Source organism: Larimichthys crocea, chromosome XVI (assembly GCF_000972845.2).
Source record: "Larimichthys crocea isolate SSNF chromosome XVI, L_crocea_2.0, whole genome shotgun sequence".
In the NCBI taxonomy this organism is placed as follows: domain Eukaryota; kingdom Metazoa; phylum Chordata; class Actinopteri; family Sciaenidae; genus Larimichthys; species Larimichthys crocea.
In genome coordinates this window covers 9,822,427-9,846,561 of record NC_040026.1, presented here as the reverse complement: position 1 = coordinate 9,846,561, position 24,135 = coordinate 9,822,427, and the positions used below count along the sequence as shown (strand labels likewise).

Here is a 24,135-nt window from a genome sequence, read left to right as displayed (position 1 = left end):
ACTGGAGAAAACCACTCCATCATCTTCAGCACAAGGCATAGAGCCCCTTTGAATTTCTTCATCCTTACTTGAGCTCTTGTCTCTCTCTTTTTTTCTTTTTTTTTTTCCTCAGGTGCTGTTGCAAGCGCAGATATAACACAGCTCCAATCAGGCTGAATCACACCAGAACCTTGGGCCAAGTCAGTCAGTGCTGGCTGTACAAAACAGGTAGGAAACGAAGATTATCCCAGGGAAAATTCAGCTTTTTGTATCTCCATCTTCTGATGCAGTTTTATCAGCTGGTCTTCTGGTCATCCTTCATCTTTACTGACATGAAGTCTATCCTTCACAATTCCCACAAAACTGTGCAATACTCCCTCACTGCCTATTAACTGAACAGCTCTCTCTATCAATCTTTTGCAAACTGATCTAGTTGGACTGCTGCTCTCTCTCTCTCTCTCTGTCTCGCTCTCTCTTTCCCACTCTCTCTCTCTGACTATTTCTTTGCTCTCTCCCTCTCCCCCTCTCTTCTCCCTGTCTCTCCTCTACCTCCCTCCCTCCCTCCCTCCCTCCGATGGTGTCACAGAAAACTGCCATTTGCAGCCTCCCTCCCTCCCTCTGTCTTTCTTCTCTCCTCCCTCTTCTCTTTCTCTCTCCCTCCTGTTGTCTCCCTCCCCTCCTCCCTCCCACATCATGGCACTACCAGTTGACAGCAACTTGATGCACAGACATATCATTCAGAAAACCCCAGTAGACAATCCGCCATTGTATTTGATCAGATGCTAATCAAAAAGTAAATGGAAGCAACATTATGAAGATGAAAGGCTTTCACAAAGGGCTTCCCACATGAAATTAACAGCCCAAGTTAACTGCCTTTTGGAGCCCATCTGCTCTGCTCTAAGTCCTGTTGTCCATTTTACCATTTTACCTAAAACAGCTGATTAATTCATCTGACCTTTGCAGCATCAGGTGAGAACATCGACTGCTGCACAGCCGTGACATGACCTGGGCAAATCTTCATGAATCTTTTGCATCCGCGATAGTCTTTCCGTAATGAAAGATTCTATGCGTGCTGTTCAGTGTGGAGTGTGTATCGATATATCATGCTGCCGGGCGCTGTGTCTCAGTGTAGAGTGATGCCTTTCACACTTGTCACCAACAACTAATCAACAGCAATTGACCTGAGGTTGCATGTGTGTTCTTGTGTGCATGTGTGTTTGACAATACGGCAGACTCAACACACCAGGACTCCCATGTCAGAGGGATTAGAACTGAAGTATGCCAATCACTCTGTTAGTCAGATCTCTTGTTTTATTATACTCTGTATCGCTGTTCTACGTATAAAGTCTTCCAGGAAATCTATTTATCTCCCATGGAAGAGCAGTTTTTATTTTTTATATGCAATTGTGTGTCACTATGACTGTATCTCTTTTTGCCTTCAGTTGTTTTAGGGGAGCGAGCTGTAGCTTTTCCTCCGTCGCCACCACTGTTGAGTACATTGCCGTTACCCTTGACAGCTTCAAAGTGTGACATTATCCTCAGAGCTGAGTGCCTGCTCCCCTTTTCTCACGTCTTTTCAGAGAGCCAGTCATCAGTCAAATGCTAAAAGAGATGACAATTAGTAAGGGAGGGGGTTGAAAGAGTGAGAAGTTTCTAAATACAGCCGTACTGGCTCAGCCCCAGCTTTATCACTAATGATTCATCAGTGCAGGATCCCTCTCTCTCTCTCTGTCTCTCTCTCTCTTTGCTCTTATTCACTCTCCTTCGCCGCCACTGATTTCAGACTTCTGAGGGTGATTTGCGATAGCCTGTGTGTGATCATCACCAGGCTATTGTGTTTGGCCAAGGACGTCAACTAATGGAGCTCAAAGCGTCCTTTTAAAGTGCCTCTCGGTCTGTGTCGGCAACAGGTACTGTACAGGTCCCTGCATAATGTAAGGCTTCGACGACATGGCGCCGCAAGCCTGGAGAACAGTAGATCACAAGGTTCACACATCTAGACTGTAAACCTCGTTATGTAACTGCACCATAATCACAGGTGGCCGCTCACATATCCTTTGCATGTGTGTCTAAATGAGAGGGTTTTGCCTCCCAGGGAGATGGCTAAGTGGGATCCACTGCCGCTTCCATGGCTACAGGTATAACACATTTTCACTATTTTCAGACTAATACAAATTAGTAAAAGTAAAGCAAAGAGAGAAAGAGAGAAAGAAGAAGGAGAGGAGCTGTTGGTCAGCTAAAGACTTTGGCAATAAAAGGCCATTGTAAACATGACTCATCAGAGAAAGAGTCTGTGGAGAAATGAAAAGAGATCATAAGCAGTTAAAGAGTGTAGGAATGTAGGAATTCAACTGTGTCATGCTTGAATTGGTATTGTATGTTCATCAATTTGATTTATACCATATGCAACATATATATATATAAATGTAAACATTTAGGAAAACCCTTCTAATCTGGCCAATTTTGAGCATTTGAACTGAAATGACTCCATGCAGCCTGTGAGGGAAAATAATTAAATTCATTAACTCAAAAACTCAAAAAGAAATTATTTAAAGATTTTCCAAAAAAAAAAAAATATCACCATCACAAATAAAATCTGATCACAAAAACAGATTTACTGTATTTGTGACATGTGAGACACAAACTTAACGTGAGAATAAAAAGTGGCACACTGTGGTATTAAAACAGCAGCTGAGCAGGGAAAGTGAAGAAAAACGGAGCGTTGCAGATAGTGAGAGCTCTCAGCTCCTGCCAGTTGTATGCAGTAAGGTGTAATTTGCATTAATCAGAAGGGCCCTAAGAATAAACTTTTCACAATCTTTCTGGTGATAGTGATTGTGGCATTTCATCTTTTACAATGACGCCCGCCTAAGGCAGACACTGCACAGGAGCTCTATTGACTTATTGCTGCTGACAGCTCAATCTCTCTCCATCATAATCAAGAAATATCATCTAAAGCTTTTGACAGACAAAAGGAAATACATTTGAAATATGTGCTCTGTTAGTACCGTGCTGTATTTGAAGTTGAATGATTTGCCTGATTTAGGTAAAGATTATTTAGGGAGTGACAGATTGTCAATAAGTGTGCCTATATGTCACACTTATTCATTAGACCTGATTAAATAGGGTTAAATGAATTCATACTGAAGTATTTAATAAATAAAAACTACTAGATAGTTCAGAACCACAGCTACGTATCTCCACTGAACCTTCCTCTGCCTCTTTACGTCTCGTCTTGACAAATCATTTTGTGTCACATTAATGTGTCTTAGTATATCGCGTGGAAGCCGGGAAGAGCTCTGAACTTTCCCCCTCCTTCCCTCCCTCCGTTGCTCGGCTTGTCACTAAGCACCCCAATTACATTATTCTCTAACTCCTGTCTGATGCAGCTATTTCAGGCTTTGGAGCCATTCCTGTTCATTTCATTTTTGCAACTTCATTTCTTGTCAGTAGGGATTAGGAATGTGATATTACTGTACTCACACGGGCTGAAATAGTTGTGAAAAGGCCTTCTTGTTCTTGGGTCCAGCTGGTTGTTGTTTTAGCGTGGCGGTGGCGGTAGAGCGTGCATGTGTGATAGGGGACAGTGTGGAGAATAGAATCTTACTCAAACTTTAAAATCGCCCAAGGTACACGCATAAAGCTTTCATCTGGCATTTTCATCTTTAATTTTGAACTGATTGTTTTCATATCAGTGCTGCAGTGCCACATCAAGTGGATTTACATTTTATTGACTGTACTGTCCATAGCAGACACCATATATTTAGCAAAGAAAAAATGGATCTGAGACAAATATTAGTGTATTTATATTAGTATAAAGGAGTTGAGCCAAAAACACATTTCCTACATATATTTTCTTATATTTGTACATGTTAACAAGATAATGAAAAGTGTGTTTAGATGGTTAGTACTGTATTCTCTGCTTACTGTCTATCGCCTGCCACTCACAAAAAAGCAACAGGAAATAAAAATATTATCCCTCATCATGTTTGTTTGCCAGACCCACAGTTGATTTGCAGCCAGATTTGACACTGTTATGCTTGTTTTGAAAACGTATTAGCCTATATGGGATTTGTTCAAGAAAACAACACCATAGTCGGATATTCCACAACACCTACTTCAGTGTCACAGTCACAGGAGCCATGACTGCATGTGAGACTAGTAATGCTTTTGCATAATGACTCCTACGGCCACACTTAACATCCCTCACTCTGGGTGGCTGATGCTGCTTTGAGTCCAGGAGATGGACAAAGATGGAGGTTTGATCTGGTGGCCGTTCTAACTACTCTTAATGACGTCACTCTTATCGTGCACTTGCATTCTCCATCCACTGCCGACACTTAGGTGATGTTTGCTCCAATCTGCTGTGAATTAGGTAACCGGGGAATAACGGACAAGGTTTTGATGGGCTTGCAGGTGTTCATTAAAATTGGATATCAGGGCACTTCAAACTGTTTTACCTTGTTTCATTTGGTAAGTGGAGCTGGTATAAGTGTAATGCTGCCAATCATATCTGCTGAATAAATTCAACTTCTGTCCTATATTTCTATATACACCGATCAGATCACCATCATAACATTATGACCACTGACAGGTGAAGTGAATAACACTGATTATCTCGTTATCATGGCACCTGTCAGTGGGTGGGAAATATTAGGCTGGTTTTGTCCTGGAAAAGAGAAGCTGGGAAAATGGGCAAGCATAAGGATTTTAGCAACTTTGACAAGGGCCAAATAGCTATTTCTAGATGACTGGGTCAGAGCATCTGCAACTGCAGCTCTTGTGGGCTGTTCCCAGCCTGCAGGGGTCAGTACCTAAAAAGTCCACTGGTGACAAGGTCATTTTAAAATCACTTGATATAAAAACACTTTAAAGAATAATAATTATTCATGTTATTAGGTTAGTTATTGTTATTACTCAGTTTCCTAGCAAAACTTTGTTTACATGACCCATGTTTCATAATGTGTTGCTGCCACCACTAAGATAATATCAACTTTGTTGTTACTAATGCGAATCTTGAGCAGGCGATTAAAAGTAGTAGTGGATTGTAGTGATTTATCATTAACTGAGGCATAAACATAACTTATTCTTAGCCAGTTATACAAGCTTTTTAGCCCTCATAATGCAAGAACTAGTTGTTTAGATCGATGACGTTTTTACTGTCAGACTGGCTACACCTTATTAAAATGGGATGACACAAGTGACAATAAGTCACTCAGCACAACTCATAATCTTTTAATGTACATAAACACCAACTCTAAGAATATTGTCTTGTTATTTTGTGAAGGAGACTGCAGAGTTTTGTACAGTGAGATATCTGCCTGTCTCTCATTTTGACTGCTGCTGGATATGGGTTAGTATTGAATATGGATGTCAGTGAATCCCTTTTTTTGACGCAGAATCATTAAATCACCTGATGAATGTCAGGTGGAAAAATGTTTCTATACACACTGAAACCCTTTATATACTTTTTACCTGGCTCGAAACTCGTATCCTAGCTTTTCACAAGGGTTTCATTACCTAATGTGCCGTGTGGTGCAACGCTGGGGGTGACAGTTGGGTGTCTATGGTTCACCATGTCCTCACCTTGCCAGCACACTGAGAAAAGCTCCTGTCTGCTTTTCCGCTGATACCCTGGGGGGCGAGAAAATTAATCGGCTCAGGATCCAGTATCCTCACAGCCACCTCTCCCTCTGCTGACCCTGACCTCTGCCTCTGCCCATGCCCGTGGTGATCAAACACTTTCGCCCCCCCTTCAGTATTTGTAGAAGTACATCTACTCAAGTACTCATATTCTGTACAGATTTAAACCACTAGTAATATACTGTAGAACATCCATTGTAGGAGATGTTCTACTACAGAAGGAGATGAAAAAATTGCAAATACTAGTTCAGTCCAAAGGATTCAAAACATTCAAAGATTCAAAGACTTACTTATCATATGCAGAAATAAGCGGTTGTCAGTGCAATTAAATTCTTAATTCACTATGTCGCTACCTGGTGCACTAAAACCCAAGTTTAATTAAGAAAAAATGATAAAAATGAATACATTTGTAGTGTTTGTAGGGAAATGCACACACACACTGTCAAAACTGGTGAACCAGTATTGTATCAGTAATGATCCAAATTGTAATATATATAATAACATAATCTTCCATTAAGGAGCTCCATAATGGGAACTTGTGCTACCTTCAATACTTTATGTATTTGCTGCTAATACTCGCTAATAATTCAGAACGTTTACTTGTAATAATAATAATATTTTATTTTATTATTTTATTATTATAATTACATTTCATTTAAAGAGCAACGTTTTATGACACTTGAAGACACTTTACAGGAGTTAAAATAATTAAACTACACAATGAAAATATATAACACACATCATGAATCACACATTAAAAGTTTTGAGAAGTGTTTTGGACGTAGACAGGTTGCTGAAGTCTCTTGATTTGTTTTGGCCTAGAGGTCCAGAGGGAGAGGGCAGATATGGAGAAGGCTCTGTCGCCCCAGGTTCAGTGCTTGGTCCATTGAGACAAAAAGTGGGCAATAAAAGGCTGGAATGTGGTGGTGGAGCAGGTCACTGAAGTAGCAGGGGGTCTGGTTATGGAGGGATTTGTAACTGAGTAGTAACATTGTGACATCTACTTAAGTAATCTTAATACTTCTTTCACCTCTGTCCTTCACCAACACCAGCAATTAGAAGCAATGAATAACAACTTCAGGCTTTTATTGTAACACCTTTGACAATATGCAGAGAACAAGAGAACCTGTTTTATGGAGTTCAGTCACAGACAGGAATCCTTTGTTTTTTATTTATGAAAAAAAATATTGCTCATGGATTTACATGCTGTGTGTTAATTTAGAAGATTTTCAATAATATTTGCTGTCGTGCAAACAAATGTGACACTGGATGCTGAGCACTGTAATCATCTCTTCATGACATTTAAACCAATTAAATACAACACATGATTTGTTACCTCATAAACTAATTTTATATTGGGAACCATTCAGGTTAATTTAGCAACACTGAATGTCTACAGGGAAAATGAGGTTCAGTGTTTGTATGTAAGTCACAGGGAGCATCCGCACAATATTTGGATGGAGAGATGGACGTTCACCTGGCGTGTCAATGGTTCCTCCTCTTTGCTGTGTGACACTGTGTCTTGGCAAGTTAATTATAACAGATGTTGACACTCACGATGCAAATTAAACCTCTCTCCTGAACAGATTATGTCTTCAGGCACTCTCGGACTCCTGCTCTGTTTCGATAGCTGATATTTTTAGAGCTGGTTTCACACAGCAAAAAAAACAAAACAACACCCGGCTCATTTATTTTCCACAGGCCTGACCACCTGTATGTAGGACTGCTTGTCACTCATCCAATAAAAGACTAATGGAGGGTGTTATCATTACGAAAAAAGCCTTGTCCATATTTAGAAGAAAGAAAATGGGTGAATGGACATATAAACAGGACACACAGTTCTGCTTAAGTTGCTTTATATTCTTTAAAGTTATTAAAGCATTTCTTGCAAATTAGCTCACTTTAAAGTGGCAGAACGAGGACAGTTAAGAGTCAGCGGGCACATCGTCTGAGCTACTGTGTTCCCTTGTTCCACTGTTCCTCTAACCTTGATGGCTGAATTGCAATGTGATTGGACAGTTCCTGTGGATCCCTCTGAGTTGGGTCCCATGAAAGCGACTGGCTTACAGTGTTGAGCTCAGGACGTTAGACAAAACCAAGTGCAAACAAGCCGGGGAACCAGATCACAACTTGTCATGTAGTACAGACAGGTGAGGATGAAGATGACAAGTTCATACCTCTCTTTTATGGTGTGTGTGACTCATTGTTTGATTGCATAAGCCAAAGGTCGATTGAGGCCTACATGTGTTGTCTAAAAGCATCAGTGTACCTGTTTAAGATGTGTGGGTGTGTGTACATCTTTGTTAGAACTTCTTCTGCTTGTTCTAAGATTTTTTTCTTCATGTTTGCATGAAACAACACAGGACAGCGTGTGCATGCAGAGCTATTTGTAGCAGGTCTGCCTCCCTGGGAGCCCATCCTCCATCTGTCGATTCCACAGAGCCGAGTCCAGCGAAGCCCTGATTTTACCCGAAATTTACCAGCAGCTGACCCTATTTCTCTGTGGCATCATAGACCCCGTTATTTCAAGGCATTTCACCTCTACTTTGCTTTCCAACTTACTCAGTCTTTACTCGCTCCCTCTCCCTCTTTCTTCATCTCTTTCTTACCAACATACACACTCATAAAGATCTTTACTCCCCGTATGCTCTTTCACACACTAAGGCACAGTCACTGTCACACCTACACACTCGTCTGTAATGTCACTAGAATAGACACGAGACAGAAGCAGCAGATTTATTACTAAATGGCGAAGAGATTTTGGAAGTCTGAGATGTCATCACATGATTTAAATGCCATGCAGTACTGGAGGTTGAACAAAGGTCGAAAGTGTGTTGGGGTATCGCTGGTATGTTGAAATGCTGAAAAAAAGCCCTGTGGCCTTGGAAAGATGAATTAACCAGTGGGGCATATGGTGGTTTTGTGCAGACATATGGTGGAATGCCACTTGCCCCTTTAGCTTGGGGCTCTTTTGGAGATAGCTACAAGATGCCATTCATAAGACTGGACTGGGAAGCTCTCCTTTACACATGAGAGCTGGAATAAAGAGGACATGCCAGGACCATGTACTGTATTTATTTAAAGGACCATGCTGGTGGTATTACATCTTTTAGACCATAACATGTAAATTCCATATGTTACTGCAAACATTTTGGAGAGACATGAATCTTCCTTGAGATTTAAATCTGTCAGAACAGTTCATCATTGTAATTTTATTAAGTTATTTATATAGGTTTTATTATGCAATTGCAAGCAGTTGACTTTTTGAAAATTACACCCAATGGTCTATTAACGGTCCAGTGTGTAAGATTGGGGGCCTCTATTTTCAGAATAAGACAGACATGGAATACACTATTCATAACTATCTTTTCATGCGTGTTTAATCACCTAGAAATAAGAACCTTTTTGTTTTGTTACTTAAAAAAATGGGTTTGGTTGGATTTGGGTGGCTACCACAAATCATCTTTTCTTTTCACACATTTATGTTTGCTGACTGTTTGTCTTCTCGATTTCATTCTTTGACATTGTGCCATTTCTAGCAGTCTCAAGGGTCTTGAGGTATTTTCAGACTGTACCTGCATACCACCAGTGTAGTCTTTTGTAAATAAATGTCAGTCAGACATATTTTTTGTGTTCTTAATTGTCCATTAAACCTTTGAAAAACTCTTAGCACAGCGCTTAGATCAGGATTTATTTTTATTTTCCTGTGCTTTTTCCTTCAAGTGCAACTCAACCTCAATCTACATATTCTATGTAAAAATAAACCCCTCAGCGCTGCCGTGGTCGCATTAGTTGTTCCCAACTTTTTTCCAGGTTGGGCCCAGTGTTGCGTGGCAGAAGCTGATAGCAAGGCCATAGCAGTGCCGTTGCGTCAGCTTTATTCTCCGCTGAGGCTTTACACTAATACACTGCATCCGATCCCACAGCAAGGCCCTCAATGGCCCTGCTCACCCGCGCCAAAGGCCAAACATTTCTCCCATTGTTCCCTTGAGAGAGGCCGGATTTAACGGGATGGCAGGGGAAGGTGATGATGTTCAGCAATTTTTTGGAGAGGACTGCGAATGGTTACAAGGGTGAAGTTCACCAAAACTTTTTGTCACTTGTCAGGGCAATTCTGATAGCACAGTATGTGCGCTTATGTATACGTATGTATGCATGTATGTGCATTGTGTGTGTGTTTGGGTGTCACTGACCCAAGGTAACCCAGCGGGATTCACTCCGGCTCTGTGTGAGATTAAGCTTTTTGAGTTGACGTCCCTCTTTAACAGCTCTCACTGTGGGCGTGTGGATGAGAAGTGAGAAATAGACTGAGGCTGTGTGAAAGTATTAAAAGTCAGCCCTCATTTTAGTTGTGTGTATCACATAGTGTCGGGAGAGAGAATACAAACTCTGATACTAGAGAAGTCACATTAGTACCTGCTAATTTAAATACTGTGTCTAGTAGCTTCTGCTGATAAAACATCTTCAATACAATCAGCAGTCTTTCTCTGTGTGTTTTGCCTTTTTCTGTTTGTGAATTCAGATTTTAGTTCAGTTGTTGAATTTAGTTTTTTCAGATATTAACTGACATAATCCATGTGACACATTAGTCTTTTTTAGTTAAGCCTATAAGAAGGCACTCTGATCATACGTTTTTATACCATAAAACAAGAGCAACTGTAAAAAGTCTAGATTTATGTCTATCTTCCTTGGAGTAAAAGGTAACTGTTAGACCTATAAACCAAACACAAAGTAAGGATAATAAAAAACCTTTTGAAACAGTATTACAAAGTACTTTAAAGCTTACTTACTCAAACCATCTACAAGTCTTCATTCAGATGATGAATTCATGTTTAATTCATGTTTTTAATTGAGACTTTGTTGGGTGGATGACTTGGGTGCATGAGATCTCGTGATGGAAGATAATTTTATTACACTGGAGACTTTAGAGATGGAGGACCCAAACTTATGTAACATTTAGCTTTAGTGCATCTAATCCTCTGGCATTAAAGCCTAAAGCTGTGCGCTCATAACATTATCCAACTCAGGAGACACTGGGACGGGGTGCTCTCATTACAAGCAATGAGCCTCCTGAGTGAAGCCTCATGTCACCATTCGGTTCAGACCCACAGCACCATGAAAGAAGAGGTGCAAACTGACAGTCACCACTCTTCTCTATTACACCGAGGCTCTTATTAACCCAACAATACACACGTCAGTAAGACTGGGAACAGAGAACACCCTCTGAGGTTTTGTCTCACCTGTAACTCCATCTCAGCCTTTATAAACTCTCTCATCCTATTGCATATCTAACAAATTGATATGATTTTTTTCCAAACTATGCGCCAAACTCTAACTCACTAACAGCTGAAGTTAGATCAGTCTTAATGTCATGCATTTTCTCTGCTTACAGTGTCACGGCTTACAGAGCAATAAAACAAACAACGGACATTCACAACTATTCAAACACAAATAATGACAATCGTAGATTTTGATCTCTACATTCATTTTATCAATGCTAATCTATTGTGGATCTTATTACAACTGTTAATGTCCCTATTTGTCCGCTACAGAACTGTTAGGTTACACTTTTTGTGCCTCTGTACATGAGTTACTATGAGTACATTATTGATCAATGCTCAAAAAGGGGTAAAGTAAGTCATTTTATTTCTGATGCAAATCTCAGCTCATTCAAATTAACCATGTTTTGTTGTCAACATAATATTCCACACCACATATAATCATATCAATCATATGTACCTTGAAGTGAGTATTATCTGCTAATTAGACAGTATTAGTTGCAACACGTTTTATTGGTTTATTGTAACCCTGAAGTGTTATTAGACAGCAGTTATGCCAATGAGGCCCACCATCCTGAAAGCTTTTACAAATGAACATCTCTCTCTGTCTCTTGGTTTGTGGATTTTATATTTTGGTTTGCTTGTAAGCTGCAGCACACACCAACCACAGCACAGAGCTACAGGATTATTCACTGTGTTGCATCAGAGCTTCACAATGCAATAACAGAGGACAGGAAGATCCAGGAAGTAGTGATGCTACATGCTCTCATTTTGGAGGACTTCATTTATTTTTGGCTCATTCGCCACACACAAGAGCTCAAGTGGCTGTGCCAATAGCACTGTACGGTAACCTCAGTGGCCTGGCGATTAATGCATGACAGATTAGAGCAGAGTATGCTCTGCAATAAGGGGTGACAGTTTGGTTCACAAAATAGATCACTCTCAATTATGTTGACTTGATACATGTAATATAAGTACTCTAATATTCTGTTATCACAATAGTGATTCAGCCTACAGCCAACTGAGTCATTTGGCATTTCCGGCAAAACCTGTTTTTTTGTAATACCCAGAGGAAAAGCCGACTCATTAGCATTATCAGTGATAGTTATTGTGACTGGATGGACAAATAAAACAGTACCCTGTCACTTGAAGTAGCTCACCAAGGTCTAATACATTACAATTTCAATTGAACGTCCATATAGATATGATATGGACACACTCCATGTGTTGTGATTCTCATAGCTCTTACATAACTCTTTCATAACAATTTCACTTTACACGCCGATACTAAAAGATGTCCAGCACAAGCTATCTTAGCAGCCAGGAAATTGAGCGTTTAATCTTTCAGCGACTGGAAACGATCCTCTAATTACTGTAATTGACTGGTGAGGAAGCTGGTGTGGTGGCATGGAGAAGCCACAGTGGCACCCTGATCACCGGCCTCCGACTGTCCTCCGAGCGTCATCGCCTCGGTTGCTTTGTCACCTCCAACCACTCTATCCTCCTGGATTGTGTTTCACCAGTTGCCTTCTCCCACCCTCCTAAAGACCCCACAGGGAGGGTTTATGTATTTCTTTATGAGCAGATGAACTGCAGTTTTCATGAAAGCTTTATTCTTTGAAACATAAGTATAAAACTAATGTGGAGTGATAAAATATTGAGCATAGTATTTTTAGGAGAAACTTAATTTACTCCAGTGTTGTACCCATTAAAGAACTGACCTTTGGGCTGAGCTCCTCAATTATTTTGAAGCTGCTGGAGTTAAGGAGCAGTTAAATCTAAATGATGATTGATTTAGTCTAAGCACAGAGGGATTTGGAAGGGAAACATAACAAAATCCAATCCATTAATCAGTTACTTAATCAATACAAATAATTACACACCCAGCTGTGTCCCTTTCAGTCTTATGGTACTATTGTAATGTATACAGATCAATAGAGGAAGGGGCTTTACAAAGGAGTTTAAACAGTTATGCGGTGAAAGAAGAAGACCAATCAGGTATACTTCTCCATTATTTCTTTCTTTAATTGGATCCCCATTAGCTGTTACCTAGGTAGCAACTATTCTTCCTGGGATCCACTTTAAAATTACTGACAGTACAAACAATGGACAGTGTATGTGTGCCATCACCCATAGATGAAGAGCCATTTTGAAGGTCAAAATCTGTGGCTCTGGCCGCCACTATGTTGGTAGTCCTGCCTCTTCAGCAAAGACGAGGATCATCGGCGCACCTGAGGCGGGCTGAATGACGCCTGGGTGCTCAAACAAGCCATCTCTAATGGCACCTACCTGCTAATCAAAGCGCCCACGCTGTTAGTTATGCATAACTTTAAGCCTTAATATTATTTGAACAGGTGAGTTAAAAAAAAAGGGGAAATTAGCTACAGAGTAGGGCTGGACGATTAATCAAATTTTGATCACGATTTCAATTTTGGCTTCTCACGATCATGAAAACACTGTAATCGAAAAACGACAGTCCTCCATTGAGGACGCTCTTTACAATGCCACTTCCTGTTATTCAATCACTGAAGCCAGAAGACGCAGGGAGAACAGTCTGAGTGTATGTAGACTGGGGATTTATTTTTATTTTATTTAAATTTTTTAAATTGCTATTATTTTTATTATTATTTATATATATTATTATTATTTCATTTTTTTACTCATTACTAATTTATTACTGGTTGTTTTTCTAAAAGTTATATTTAAAGTTGAGTTTTGGTGACTCAGTTTGGTGGGGGTTTTTTAAACTAACTAACTAAATAATAATCGCTATAGATACACTGTGCACCAACTCTTCCCAACTTCCACAAGCAAACAGAGCACCAAAAGGACCAAACAAGACAACTCCCTTTGAAGCAGAGATCAAAGAAGAGATTTGTTGGTTTAACCAAGACATGGCAGTTTTGGAAGTAACTGAGGTAAGAGTAGTGCGAACGAGAGACGTGTATGGTACTGTCAGTCCGGCTTAGTGTCAGGGCTTGTACCGGCCGTGCTGAGCTGGTGTCAAAGTGAGTCTCCAAGGCAGGGCACCAGCAGAGCGATGACACTCCCAGGACATGTGACCTTTTCCCAACAGTCACTCCGGACTGCTCTCTCCACTGGCCGTATCAGGAGTAGTCATTTACATCTTATTAACAATATTCTTTACACATCAGCTTCAAACTACAAACCACAAGGCTGTCAAGTACAATGTCATGCAGACTTGTATTGTGGTATTCACCCCTTCTGATATATTAATATAATCAAAATGCCGGGGTTTATTTAATTATCTTTGTCTTGAAATTGATATCATTGCTGTACCAATGTTTCCTCAACCTTCAACTCTCATTATTTACCTCCATTTCCAAGAGTGTCTCTCAGTGACTAGGTGTGAACTCGCTGCATTCGGCTTAGGGTTACGTGTGTACAGCAGGCAGGGAGAGCAATTACTGGAGTGAGAGATTTTTCAGCTAAGAAAAGCTGAGAGTAGCACCCCTTACTGAATACAAAATGTCTTTTGGTAGCATTGCATCATGGTCTCGTGAGGCCACAGTCTGTTTGGTAGCTTTAACACCTCTGTGATGGATCTTCATCTGCTTGGGTATTGAATTTAGCAAAAACTGCTGCTCTATACAGCCGCTCCTTCTCTTTCATTCTGTGGATCTGACCTTTATGGTCAACGTTTGTATGGATGAAAAGTGTCTGATAACTGACATGATATCATGGCCAGTTAAAATAGTTATAAATGATCCATATCTTTTTTTATTGTGGGTTGGTCAACCACTATGTTCCAGACTGAAGTGTTGATTTGTTGCCATAAGATTTTGTATTAAGATGAATCTCACTGACTTTTCCTCCAACACCACCATGTGACATTTTTGCTTTTTAGTGAAATGCCAGATAATATTTGGTGCAGATATTCACAGTGCCCAGAAAAACCTAATAATTTAGATGTTTTCACGTATCTTGGCACAAAATTGAAACATTCATGGTTCCTAGATGATGAACCCTAGTGACTTTGGTGACAATAACATTTGCAGTTGAAATAAGTCTACAACTATTGAATAGATTTCGAAGTAAATTTAGTACAAGCATGTGAAAATTTATTTTTGAGAGAATATTTAGAACTCTTTTTCACAGTTTGATAACACTGAAATAACATTATTACTGATAGTGTCTACATTTATTATGAACAGTGTGTTTTGGCTGGCTCCTCTTTAGCTGAGGATTTAAATTAAGTATTTTTCAGCAGCTGCCCCGTCTGCGAAGGCTCAGTCCTTGCTACGAAAGCCCAGGGTTCGAATCCGACCTGTGGCTCTTTCCCGCATGTCATTCCCCGTCTCTCTCTCCCTGCATTCCTGTCACTCTTCAGCTGTCTCTATCAGAAATAAAGCTTGAAAATGCCCAAAAAAATAATCTTAAAAAAATATATTTTTCACTCAGTAACATCATTTGCTCTCATAACAATCATAGGCCAATTTTTGTGGTTCATTTGTCTGTCTGGGTCCTCTGTATTCCCTCCCGGCCTTTTCTACAGGGAACATCTAATCAACTCCTGTGTAATTGGAGCTGTGTTAAGATGATCTGCAGGAATGGGACGTCGGCTCTAATCACACACACACACACACACACACACACACATGCGCACACACAGAATGTGAACTGTAGTGCTCTAGCAAGAGCAATTATTACTTCAACATTGGTACCTTTGGTTACAATGGAAAACGGAATGTCCACAGGGAGTTGGGAACTATAATAAGATGCTGTACATTTTCTCACTTTTTCACCTTTTAACCTTTAAGAGAATTCATAATTATCCAGACATTGTGGTCTTTTCATCTGTCTGATGTAAAAGGTTTATCAGTACCCACAGTGGAAGTTTGTGCTCTGTCCTGTCAGACTTGGCTCTGCGTAAAAGTGCTTTTTTAAAAATGTTTTAACATCTATTGATTTGGGAAGTGGAGAAGATTTATTATGTGCTGTGTCATGCAAACTCTTTACAGGCTTACATATAATTGAAATGCATATATAACAAACTCTGTCTGTGAAGTGGACGTCTCATGGAGCAAATATCTATTTCGTATTATCTGGTTTGTTTCCAACTAAATTGCTCGTAGGTGTGAATGTGAATGGTTGTCTTTATGAACTGGTGTCCATGGTGTACTCTAGCCCAATGCCAGCTGGGATAAGCTCCAGCCCCTGCAACCCTGGTCAGGATAAGCGGTCACAGAAAAACGGATGGATGTATGGACGGCTTGTTTCCATTTCCTTGCCAACATCTTGGTGATGGAAACCAGTAAAAATGTGTCAGCTTCTCACCTGCTGCTGGCTGAACGAAGTTGTTGCACAGATTTTGGATTCGTTTGCACTAAACTGTGTGTCACTTTACTGTGTCAGAGAGAGAGCCATTTCTTTCCTCCCCTACCCACCTTTTTAAAAAATCCAAAATGGGGCATCACTTTATGTTTGTTTGTGTGTTCTCCCAGAGGAATGATAAAGTGCTCTGTGCTTTTACAGACCTCAGCACTGCTGAGCGTGCGGCGGTCTAGCAAAGTTAGTACTGGACTGTCAACGAAGTGAGATTCCCAAAGTACAACAGGACTTTCAGTATTTTGCGGCGCCAGCCTCCCTGGCGTTAAATCAAAGCTAGGTCAAACGCTATGAGACTACATCTCTGATTCACAGTTAACAGGTTTGACTCAAGTGTTATAACCAGCCCAGAAAGATTTATTTGAAGCTTGAATATCCTGACGGATTGAAATAAATAGTTACAACATCAGTGGAGGAATAGACGTGAAACCAGAAATGGCAGACGAGACACAGGTAAACATTCACAGTTCTTTCTTGTTCTGTATTTGATTGCAGATTGCCCACATTTGCCATCTGCTTTCCTGACGCCTGTTGTCTTTTTATGGATTTCGGTTACCTCAGCCAACGGCTAAATGCTGTCTCAAGCAGACGTCTCATCAAAATTCATGTAAAGCTGGATACTGTCGCTCTGACGCTGATGATGTGTTTCTGTCTGCCACTTATAAAAAAGGGCACTTCAGTTCAATTTTAGCTAAAGATCTGATCTAAAAACCAAGATTTGTGATGGCTGCTACAGCTGCTTTGTACTTGTATCATTACTGCAGTTCATTATTAAAACACTGCTCTCGTGTTGTAGTAATTTTTTACTTTTTCCAGCTGAATTACTCAAAGCTCCATTATTGCTGTGTATGGATCAGTAATTAGTCTCACAGCTGCTGAACAGGATTAGTCCTCCTCTACTCCAAGCTCTTGTCCATTTCTTTCCAGTCAGGCTATCTAATCTTATTACTTCACTAATTAACTGCAGTCGATGGTATTTTTAGTATGTAGGTCAGCCTGGTAACCCCATGACCTGTGTGGACTGGCTGGATTTGTGTGTGTGGCAACACACCAACTCCCACTACATTTTAATGTGAACACTCTGCTCCTATCTGTTGATTATTAATTAATCTCATTAGTGATTCAACCACTTATCAGTTTACAAAAGCATTTACTAAAAAAAAAGCGTGGACCGCACCGACTGATGTGATCTTGAAGTGATTTTTGGGGTGATGCTGGAAAAAAGCTGTTTTCCTAAATATATCTAAAACACAGCAACTCACGCTGATTAAAACTTTGTTGTATTGTTAGTGATTACATTTTTTAAAAAGGATTTGCATCATTTATTTGTTATAAGCAATGCCATTTAAACAAAACAGTGACCTTGAAGAGGACGCGCCTTTTCCGTCAGCTAAAGGCAGCCTTAAAGAGTGATGTGAAGCGACAGTAAGGATCAACACTGACCTGCCCACACAGGAAAACATCCAGTCCAAAAACTCTCCTCCAAGAAATACTACGAGTCTATTAAAGTTAAAATAAAATGAAAACAATAACCACTTAATGTTTTGTCTACCAATAAACTACAATCGATTTAGCAGTGAGCCCTTGTGCTCCCAAAACAAGTCACTTCATGACAGGAGGTTTCATAATGTTGTCCGTGGTTTTTGTGACAGTTTAACTGCACAATTTTACAGATGAATGAAGTATTTAATAGACTTCACTGCCTTTATTTGCTGTCGTCCCCTTTCAGATATATTTAATGATGGACACAAATTTCCTCTCTGCTGTGAGCAAGTGATTCCCCAAGCTCTTTATTTTTTATGTGCCTTTTTATATTAAGCATAACCCATTACATTAGAGGTCATTCACTTCGCTTTCTCCGACAGCTGAAACTCTTCTTAATGACACATGCCTTGAATACATAGTGCTTTTTAACACTGAATATGAATGAATCTCTGTTGAGTGCTATATTTATTCTCCTGTCTGTAATGTTTTAATCTTCCCCTTTGCACTGTGTGAAAACTCTTTTTTTTGTGTGTATCATGTGTAAAACTGTAAAACCCTGCCCTCGTGCTGCGAGCAACTTCAACAAATCAGCAGGAATTTTTTCCTGCTTATTAAAGATATGTTCATTATTTAAACTATATGACCTCAATGATATGCATCAAATATGTATAATGTGGCTGTTCTTTAGAACCATAACCTCCACAATACAATGAAAATTAATCAGATTCTGGTTTAAATGCAGAGCTGTAAATTGTTAGTCTTCCTACTCATGGTGAGTGTTTTCTCAACCACGCTCTCTTTGTCTGCTCTCTCAGTGCTGTGCAATCACACTCAAAATGAATCATCTGCCACTCTGAGCGCATTGTTTCTGACCAGGTTACCTGCCGCACCGCCACTGGTTCTGTACCTACCCAAACCCCCCAACTGAATCTCATCTGTGCCACTGTCATTCCCTGAATTCAGTTTGCACCCATCGCTCCCCTCTCTCTCTCTCTCTCTGTCTTTAAAATGGATCACTCTGCAGGTGAAGAACAACAAATGAGACTCTCCTTTCTTTCTGAAGAGACACAAAAAAACTTGACAGAGTGAAAGGTTTTTGTATATGTAACACCCAAAAAGACAAAGATGACAAGCGAGTTAGGCAATGAAAGTGAGTATGCTTCTGTTGATGAGAATGACTAATGAATATGTCATGCGTCCTACACACTTCCAGTTAAAAGTATTGTTGATGAGGTAATGAAAAGTCTTTAAGCATTAATGGTATCATCACTGATACTTTAAAGATTTTTCACGATTCCCCTGATATGATTTTATGTTACAAATTAGTTATCATTTGCCATCCAACGCCTTTAAAATCTTCACTCTGATTCAACTCTGTAGAAATGTGCCAGATCTAAATCTAAATAGCTGTTGGTAAATCCAACAGCTATTTAGATACACTCTAAAATTAGAAGAGCACATCATTGCCTTGTCCCTCATAACAAGGCATATGTAAAGGATGTGCAGAACATCACACTTTGAGACCTGTGATTATTAATTTTCACTTCCAGACGCTCTCCCTAACACCTTGCAGCAGGATGCACGGCTGCTTAGGGGGAACCGTAGCACCGAGCACAGCTGACGTTAATTTGTGTGTGCATGTGCATCTTTGTGCGTCTACGTAGGAATGTGTGTATGGTGTATGGTCTTTTCATTTGCCATTCTGGATGCAGGACATATCAGACAGATCCTGATGGAGCCCTGGGCTCTTTATTCTCTAAAGGAGATTCCAGCTCTGGTTACCACGCTGACCATGCAACACTGGTCACCTGAAACCCAGCACCTACAGCCACCTACAACCAGTCGGCTTAATTTGTCACTTTCTCCACACGGCTGTGCATGTAGATTCATGATACACTCTTCTATATATATCTTCCGCCTGAAGGTGTGAAGCACAGTTTGCCTTCCTGAGCTGCATCAGTAATTTATCAATAACTGATCTTCATCTTTACACATGCAACGTGCAAAGGAAAGACCGTTGAGTGTACATGACACAGCATGTCACATTCAGAAATCAAAATGTGCATTAAACATGCAGGCAGCCTATCATATTGCATGAAGCGATTCCCACCCACAGTTGTTTTTTCCTTCTTCTACAATGAGGAAGGTTGTGTTTCCTGTCATGGCTGCCACTGGTTAACCTTTTTCCATTTTTGCCTGATGAGCCTGGCGCTAGCCGAGGCCTTTCAGTGAAGCCGTCGCCTCACTTTCACTGTGTAGTGCTGAGACACTTTGGCCCTCTGCCCTGCCAGCCTCCTCCACCTTTGTCTCTGCCTGCCCTACCTGCCCCAAAGCTCCCCTCCACCCTCCCCCAAAGGAGCCACAACAGCGCTCCATCCAGTGAAGATGTAAACTAAGCTAGCACAACACCAACACACCCTCCTCCATTATTCATCTGCCCCTTTAATGAGTTTTCCATTCACCTTCATGAATCTACCACAATTAAAAGAAACAAATATTGCGTTTGATCACTTCAATTTAATCCACATGACATTGTATTACATTGTGTAAATGCATTAAAAAGCTTCCCGACGTGTAAAATAGCTAAATGAGTGAGGAGGGACTAAATAATGGAGCAAAAAATGGAACATGAGGGTACATTTTTCAGCAGATAGGGTGCCCTAAAAACAACAGAACACAAGGTGCAGCACTGAAACTGATTTGTCTTCCACATGCTCATTTATCTCTCGAAGCAAATTATATTTTGTAAAAGTACTGCTTACTTAACAAAAAACAAACTGTGTCCCCCAAAAGTGTGCCCGCAGAAGTGCAACAAATCTTGCAGAAATTAATTTGATAATTAATCTTCTTCTGTGATCCTCTTTTCCTTTTACACTAAAGACCTGTCTAGGCTTTCACTGTCGTGCCAAGCTAAAAGATTGTATGTCAATCACACAGATAATATGTTTGTTTACATACTGTGATCATGAAAAGGAGGCCAGTTAAATATTTGATGGCTTCTTCAAGTTACCCAGGAACAGTCACCCTGTGACCCAACACTAGAGTTGGACCTCGGCACAACTAGTCATTGTTAAACACCTCTACAGAGCGCTGGCTCACATTTGTGGGCACATGACTCTGGTCGGCAAATAATATAAAGCACTCTCAGGCTTTGTGCTCCATCTCCTTTCTGTATTGGACACAATAATGACTCTCAGCAACTAGTGGGCCTCATTATCATTTAGTTATAGATGTTCTGCCACAGTGAAATGAAACGGTGAGAGTCCAGAGGACAAAGGGGGGACAATATTTCCATAATAGTAGATTAATTTTGATGTCTTGTTCATCATAAACTAATCTCTGACCTCACTTTGACTCGATGGCACACTTGCATACACTTTACACACTTTACACACTTTCCACGTAGCGTCCCAGTGGACACAGTTTAACCAAGCATGCATCAGCACTCGTCTGCGCTCTCCATACTGCAGGTGCTCGGCAATACTCGCCGTACTACTCGAGTCAACCCACACGCACATCAGTCGTCCTCCTCCTCCAATCTCAGAGTAGCTACTCTGCGAGCTGAGACAATGTGAAACGTATAGTCTAAACAAAAGCCCAGAGAAAGACAAAGAACGAGTGGGACGGGAGTGAGCAAGAGAGCTGGAGATGAGACAAATGTCTGCGGCAACACGAAAGGGCAATTAAGTGCTTAGTCATGGAAGAACATCTCATCCTTTTATTGCCTATTTTGTGCCATTGCAAATATAGGACTTGAAAATGTAATTGTCTGATATATTTTGTTGTTTTTGTTGTCATTTCTCATTGATCATTACCCCTTTACCAAAAAAAAGCATCTAAAGTTACTTCAGGAAACATTTTTTAGGCTCCTGCTCACTTCTGAAGTTGCTCAAACTGAACTGATCTGAAAACTGTTGCTGTTGAAGTGTATTTAGGATGAGTGTTTCATCTGTGTATAGTTACAGCAAAATAGAAAATGTTCAATCACGGGGGGAAATCCTACAAGCCCACTGAGATGTTTTCAAATCTTCAGAAAATGCTTGATTGCCTTTGAAATTAATGTATAGCATGAGTCTGATGAGGATGATTGCTCATAATTGAATCACTGGAGTACCAGTCTAATCAGGAACTAACAATTATTTAAATGAAATCTGCAACAAAGAGCTGAAATTGTGCTTTTGACAACATTAGAAAGACCATAAAGGCTGAGGCTGCAGTACAGCAGCAACAGCTGCTGAGACATTATGGCTGTGGCATTGTTAGAAGTGATCTACTGTACTAGAATAGAAAAGAATAGAATAGCTCTTACTATTATCAGTCAGTCAGAAGAGTTTTTCTTTTAATCCTCATTAGAGATGACATGTCATTACAGTAGTTCTATTATTTGCCTTATCTTTGCGTGTTTTGACTCCGCAATGAAGGGAAAACAGGCTTGATATTTATTTAATGACGGTACAAGTGATGTCAGGACGGACAACAATGTCATCTGATTCAAAGGCATTAAAGCAGGTAGATCAGGTAAGATGAGGAGATGGATTTCCCCATTTAAAAGCATCTAATTACCTTCTTGTAGGTCTGTAAGTACAACATTAGATGGCAAACTCCTGCATTATTCTTTATCCTATCCCTTTTTCCTGCTCCCACTGTCTCTTCCACCATATTTCCCCCAGGGTCTCTCTGAAACCCCTAAATAATGCACACACCGAGTGAAGGGCTTAAAGGGGCTGTATGATGGATCACTCTCCCTTTACTGGAGCTGTTGTATTCTTCTTGTACTGAAGCTTATTTATCATTTCCATAATGACACTGCTCTCAGGTGAATCTCTAAATATCTATTTTCTATTTTCACCAGGAACCCTCTAAAAAGAACCACGTTTTTTCCATGATCCACTTTTTAGTGCGTGACATCACAGCAGAAATGGGTCACATGCCCGCTTTGAGACTTTTATTTTGAAAGTTTATTTACAGACAGGGAAGTCAGCAAATTGCCAACTCTTCAGAATATATTCAAACTGTTGATCTATTTTGCATTTGTTTCAAAAACAACAGTAACATTTCAGAACTGCATTTAAAGCTCATGTTTACTTTGTAAATGACAATTTACAGATTTATTCATTTGCTTTACAGTTGAGGTTGTTGTAAGGGTCAGAAAACAACCCATCCTACCAATAAACATGCAGCATGTCAGTCCTAATCCACAAAGATATAAGTGCAACAAGGAAACTTTAGCTTTAAACTAACTAACGAAACTTTAAATATACATTTTCCAGCTCTTTATAAGAAAGTTTATTGATTGAGTTAAGTAACTTTTTGGCTTGGGAAAGGAGGGAAAGTTCCCCTGAGAGGAAACTTCTCACCAGCATGAATAATGCCTCAAACAAGCAAACAAACAGAGTCTACATAAAGTCTGCTTGTAAGATAAAATGAAACTTTAATGATCCCCGTGGGGAAAATAGCACATTGCAGCAGTAGGTAATAGTACTGAAGACTGTACATACGGTTCAAAAAGTGAACACCTACCCACCTGATGTAAATTTAATCTGAAAGTGTTGAAACAACATATAGGTTGAGCGTTTTGTCTGTTCACAAACATTTTATCAATTGCAACATTTTAAAGATGGATGCCTGAGCTTGAATGTCTCCAGGAGGGAGCTACAGTATATTATAGCAGCCAAAGATAGATATGGGCAACACAAGCAAGACCTACAGGAGGTTAGTTAGAGGTTGCCGCAGTTTCTGTGTCACCTGTGCATTGCAGCTGTAAACTGGCTTCATTAACCCTTGTGTCTGCTGTTTTTTTTAAATATACATATTGTTTGATTTATCCACCTGCATACTGTAGTATTATAAAAGCAACATTTACAACGATGGAAGACACTGTCCACACTTTGATGCTGTCTACTTAAGTCCATTTAAAAACACTGCTGTTGAAGTGTTTTATGTTTTATATCAAAGTCCACTGCAGTAAGATCTCAGTTCACAAGCTGGCACAGTTTGCATTTACATAAACAGCAGGCTCCCACGACCACTCCTCCATCTTTGCCGAAGTGAAATCCTTTCTCCTCTTGCCACGGAAGACGGTGACAGTGTGTGGAAAAGTAACAGATTTCTGTAGTTGTCGCTGCGCCGTGCTTTGTTTCACAGAGCGACGAGCATGGTTTACTTAGTTTACTGAGAGATATCGACTGTAATCTGTTCAGTCATACATATCAGCCCAAGCACTTAGTTGTTTAAATGAATGAAATATCATCCCAGCTAGAGTGACTCTGAAAAAAAAATAAAGAACAGTCATTGTTCAACAGGAACACTATATATGAATTCATAGAGTGAGTCACTACTTGTCGTTAATGTTAAAACAGTCTGCTGCTGGTGCTGCTGCTGCTCTCACATCAGTGGTCAA

The 24,135-nt window shown here is 40.1% G+C and overlaps 1 protein-coding gene across 2 annotated transcripts in view; it reads left to right on the top strand.

Annotated features, from left to right (window-relative positions):
• The window catches only part of dcun1d3 (defective in cullin neddylation 1 domain containing 3), a 54,752-nt gene that overhangs the window by 17,843 nt on the left and 12,774 nt on the right, over positions 1 to 24,135 (top strand). For both annotated transcript variants that reach the window (XM_027289361.1, XM_027289360.1), the window contains one exon: positions 113 to 207. The gene's annotated coding sequence lies outside the window, so the exon portion shown is untranslated. The remainder of the gene's footprint in view (positions 1 to 112; positions 208 to 24,135) is intronic.